Source organism: Coenobita brevimanus, chromosome 43 (genome assembly GCF_032717465.1).
Source record: "Coenobita brevimanus isolate Jiangsu-jjx chromosome 43, ASM3271746v2, whole genome shotgun sequence".
Taxonomy (NCBI): domain Eukaryota; kingdom Metazoa; phylum Arthropoda; class Malacostraca; order Decapoda; family Coenobitidae; genus Coenobita; species Coenobita brevimanus.
Genome location: NC_136996.1, coordinates 31099610 through 31105657, shown reverse-complemented (window position 1 = coordinate 31105657; position 6048 = coordinate 31099610).

The window sequence follows — 6048 nt, the reverse complement described above, 5'->3', positions numbered from 1 at the left end:
ACAACTTTCTCTCTGCAGTGACAATCAGTTTATTTCATTACACTCCCTTCATCACGCCCATAAACACTGGGAAAAAAAAAGAACCATACACTACCCACAATTTTTTCCTTAGATATTGGAGAGCAAATACCTGATCAGCGAATCCTTTACCTTCCCTAGAGTTAACCTGCTTCACTCTCTCTCTCTCTCTTTCTCTCTCTCTTTCAGCATCTACTTTCACTTTTGCAATCAGTATTCAGCCCTACACTATTCTTACTACACTTAACCATTTTGCCTCGCTGGCGTGGGTCAGGAGAGGGACGTCTTCACGTGGTGGCACCGGTATAACTGGATGGCTCCCTTGCTTGTTTGCGTAAATGCCCCTCAACTCCCTCCCTAGTCCCTGAAAGAAGGGTGGTGAAATCCAGAAGGAGGGTAAGTTCAGCCTACTGTCCACCGGGTTCACGTTCAGATGATCTTAGTTACATAGAATAATAATAATAATAATAATGATAATAATAATAATAATAATAATAATAATAATAATAATAATAATAATAATAATAATAATAATAATGATAACAATCCATGACTCATTCTGCACTTAATTCTTGCCACAGTTGATATGATTTTTCGTATTTATTTTAAGTCAGGATTTTACAGCTGCAGAGGTTAGATATAGCCTTCATTAACCTCTTTTCACTATATGAGGTCTTTCATGGAATGAAGAAAATCGCCTGGAGATAGCAAGGAGAAGGTCAGAATGTGTCACGAAGGTGGGGAGATTAGTTGTCGAATCTGGCTTGAATAATATAAGATGGAGTAACCAAAAAAAAAAAAAAAAAAAAGATCGTGAAATTAATATATACAAACTGAAAGGGAGTTTTCTTTTTAATATATCGTAATTTGAAAGGGAGAGTACACACACACACACACACACACACACACACACACACACGAAGTTGTAGCCGTTGGACTGAGATGGAGTCAGGATGGTTTTGATCAGCAAGAGGGAACGTAACCTTTTGATTTGTGTGTGTGTGTGTGTGTGTGTGTGTGTGTGTGTGTGTGTGTGTGTGTGTGTGTGTGTAGGGGGTGATGCTTCCTGCCGTACCAGATTTTTTTTTTTGTTTACCACTCATGACCTTTCAGTCCACCCTCTTCTCTGACATACTGGCTATACTGTGACTGGGAGAGAGAGAGAGAGGGGGGGGTATCAAATTTTGGTCCTCTTTCTCCCTCTCAGTCACTATATATATATATATATATATATATATATATATATATAAAGATATCAAATTTTGTTCCTCTCTCTCTCGCTCAGTCACTAGATAGATATGTAGATAGATAGATAGATAGGTAAATGGATAGATAGATAGATAGATAGATAGATATCGCTATTTACCTGTATGTCTACGTATGCATGTGTGTGTGTTTTGGTGGATTGGATCCACCAATCTGTATTTTTACTTTCTCTCGTTCTTTGTATTCTGTTCACGTTTTAGTTATTTGCTTATTAACTCTCTCTTACATTTTTATATTTCTTTTTAATCATTTGGCAATTTCGTAACACTTCGTCATCAGCGACTGTTCCGTTCAGTATACTTTATTACCCTCTTGCTTGTTACAGATCTAAGTGTGTCGATATTAAAAGTTATGAATAAAGTACAATATCGTATTTAAGGTATAATATGCAAAATAAATCGTTAAAGATGAGGTGCTACGAAGCCTCCTACGCAATCGTAAGCACGGCTCGGTGGCTGGTCTTCCATACTCGCGGCATCTAGTTTTATCTCTCACGCATCCGGTCCTTTGTATCCGTTACGATTCGGCGTCTGTCACACTGAAATAGCTTTGCATCCGAATATGAGAGAGAGAGAGAGACGACGATACCCTTATGTCAAATTTTTCATCTCCAGTTACCTAGACTATGTGCCAGTCTGATCCACTAAGAAACTAGAAAGCACAATGGGAGGCGTATACTTACGCTAGCGCAAACAATATGTAAATGATTTACTGCTGCAGTTCCTCTTTCTTACTAGACAACAATTTTACGGTCTCACCTAGTCTGTTAATTGTACGGGCTTCGTCTGTTACACATTTTCACAGAGCACATTCCTCCGTCATTGCCAATAATTTATGTTTTATTACAACATCCTGGTCTGGATCCACCTCAAAATCTAATTAAGTCTTCCTTGACCCATTGTCCACCTTACCACCAGACTTCATTGAAACCCGACAAATACTTGTTGAGATCTTGTGCACAAACAAACAAAAACACACAGTGAGAACATAACCTCCTTCCAGCATCATTTCAGAGGTAAAAGAAAAAAAATTGTGTCTTACGTGTGTTTGCTAGTTGCTAAGGTGGCCATGCCAAGATAATGCGCTTCATGAAGCTGCCATAAGTCATGTTGATACTGCTTTATCAGTCTCTCTCTCTCTCTCTCTCTCTGTCCTACAAACTTACACACACACACACACACACACACACACACCTGCTGCGGGTGCATGGGATGGAGGTGAGGGGATGGGGGTAACGAGCCTATATATACCTAAACATATGTAGGGCAGTTCTCATTTTACGTCACAGATGTTTCAGATACTCGTATCAATTCTTTTTCTATACAACTGGTACTATAAATTGAGATGTACAGCCATGATCAAAAGTTAGTCGACACTTCTCTGCCGTTTGTCGCAATGGAAAGTGTTACATGACCTAGCGCATTTTTATGTGGCTGTAACAATGGAATGTTTTGAATGGCCTATTTTTGTAGTTGTTGCATTGACAGGTGTTACATGACCTATTTTTGTGGCTGTACCAATAGGTGTTACGTGACTTATTTTTGTAGCTGTTAAATATAGGTGTTACATGACCTATTTTGGTGGCTGTTACAGTAGTTGTTACGTGACTCATTTTTGTGGCTGTTACTGTAATGTTACGTGACCCATTTTTGCGGTCGTTACAGAAGGTGTTACGTGACCAGTTTTTGTGACGTGGCAATGATAGGCGTTACATTACTTTTTTTTTTTTATGTGATGGCAACATGCAGAACACAACCCTAAATAAAGGTAGATAGGATACTCTCTGTTGTATGAAAAGGAATGAGAAATACAGAAGCAGGGAACAATGTTTCCAGAGAACTGTTGCCGAAATTTGTTCCTGGTTGTACGAGCACTGAGGGGAGTGATGTGCAGTAAAGGGGATGAGTATGGATGTAAAGAAGTCATTGCTTGATAATACTGTATTCACCTCTCAAACGTACAGATGTGAAACTTGGACTTTGTTGGATGGGTGCAGGTCAAGAGTGGAGAGGAATGGAAATAAGTATGAGAGGAGCATGTGGAGTTACGTACGGAGAGAGAGAGAGAGAGAGAGAGAGAGAGAGAGAGAGAGAGAGAGGATGAATACAGAAACTAAGGAGCGTTGTTGTGTTGATGTGGATGTTTTATAAAGTATTAAACATACCATGAGATGGTTTGGCCACGTGAAGAGAATGGAGAATTAGAAGCTGACTTGTGAGTGTATATGAATGAGGTGGAGGGGGTGTGGGAGAGGGTGAGACCGAGGATGAGGTGTCGGGATAGGATGAGGAGATAAATATGAATGAGGGTGGTGTGAGCTGAAGGGAGGGCAGTTTGATGGTGGAGGATGGGGTAACATAGAGGTGATTTGTTTATGGCCATCCCCTCCAGAATTAATACTCTTGATTGTAAACAGACCAACAGACAGACATAAGCTGACGGATAAATATATAGATAGATAGACAGACAGACAGGCAGATATAAAGACAGACAGACAGAAAGAAAGAAAGAACGTCAGATTTCAATGAACTAACATATCAGCTTTACAAACTGAGGTGTAATTTTAATACGGATTTTCGTTTTATGCATTGCTGTGGACATAATAAAAAATATACCAAAGATTTGCTGAATATCATGGAAATATACATGATCAGTGTAAGACGCAACCCTGAGGAGAAGAATGGCCATTCTTGTATGAAATCAGTAATAGTTGTTATCCAGCCTCTTGAAAAAGTTGGTGGAGGAAGCCAGAAGGATATACAAAGAAGGGGAAGGGGTGGGCTCAAGGCATTAAAGAATTTAAGTTTTTGAGTGGTATAAGAGCATCTGTTGTCTGCAGTGATGTGAGTTCGATCTTAGGTTGGAGCAGGGAAGAGTTTTGATAAACTGAATTTCGTTAAAACAGTTTTTACTGATTTTTCACATGTCCCACTGACATGTCATAAAAAACACCCCGGGCAGTACCAGTGCACCAGTCTTGACTGAAACAGAGTTAGTTTATATTAAGTATGGACAGTGGGTTGTAGTGCCGAAATGATGACATTTGGCGGTGTGTGTGGAATGTAAGAGGACTACTAGGTCTCTGGGAACGGACTACCAAGCCAATACCCGTAGCCTGACACTAATAATAATAATAATAATAATAATAATAATAATAATAAAGAGTGTATAACAAATCAGCAGATATTTCATGCCAGTAGGACCCATTATTTGAGATACCCATTTATCTTCACTTCGAGGACGCGATTTTTTTTTTTTTTTTTTTTAGTCCCGCTGCCACTTACGAGATTAGTGGAGCTTGTGTCAGATTCCTTCACTGGGAGTCTCTTAACTCCTTCACTACGATAACGCATTCTGTAATTATTCCAGATATCTCCAAACGATTTCATTCTTCTTGGGAGCCACTTCTGTATTAGAGGTGGCACGTAAAGCCTTCATTAACCCCTGCAAGTGAGGGGTTTCAAGTCAAAATGAAACCACCTGGAGGGAGCAAGAATAATCTGGACTGAAGAGATGTATTTAAGAACAATAGTCTAGAGATAGTCTGAGTACAGTGATATACGTTATCGCAGTGATGGGGTGAAACTACAACTATCTGTGCACTTATTTGGGATTTGTACGTTGTCGTTTCCTGATACTGCCAAGGATCAGGTGGTGGGATGGAGTGGAGAGATAGATAAGTGAGGGGTGTGTGAACTGGGGGAGGGCAGAGATGGAAAGGAACAGGGCGACATGGAGGAAATTTGTTTGTGGTCACCCTGCACGGGATTAAGGCGTCTGGTTATAGATAGACAGATAGGTAGAAAAAAAAATGATGATAAAAAGGTGGTGTTAATAACTGACGAAATTTGCACGTTGATTTGTCTTCATCTCATAGAATTAGCCCATTTTCGCAAATGGAAATTAGTATGTCGTGGTTTCATAAAATTCCATGAGCGTTCGTTATGATGTAGGACAGCACCTGGACATGAACCGAACAGAAAGTGGTTAGAGTTCTTTGTCAAACTAGAGTAAATGCAGAATGGAGGAATTCTTTGGCTGTGACATGTTATAATTTACTTTTAACGGTCCTATAACATACCCTGAGCTGAGTAAAAATCGTTCTTTGTTAGCCTAAATAATATGTTAGAGTAGACGAGACTGTAAGAGAATGGAGACTATATTAATATCCTTAGGCTAGCATGACCCACCCTTAGCTGAATAAAATCGTCTGGTGTTAGATAAAGTAATAGAGCTGACGCCACAGAAAGAGAACTCATAAAGCCAGAACAACATTACTCTTCTTTCATCTGGAGCTTACACACCTTGGATTATAGGATGCTGTTGAAAGACGTTCTGGTGCATCTTGCGGTGTACTGTTTTCATTAATCTAGGGCGTGTCCAGCGGGGTGAAGGGGATTTCATGGATCTGGACCTCCCCCAACTCACAGTTATTTTAGTATGAATAAGCTATAATTAAGTTATAATGAAAAAACACACCTACTGTCATCCGCATTTATCGGTTCGTATTTTCATTAATGTGTTCGTTAGAATAAAGATAGCATAAGAAAATCTCTCATAATATTTCATCTCTGTACATGCGTGTGTCACCCTCGACCCGCATCGCCCTTTCATAAAGTCCTGGACACGCCACTGTGATTCTTCAAAAAGTTATTTTAATGATCGTAATCTCAGTGACCTTTTGATATTTCGTCAGTATTCTCATGTACGTTACTAATGAAATCTGTATAAATTTCAGAATGATATAAATATATAAGTGCATGT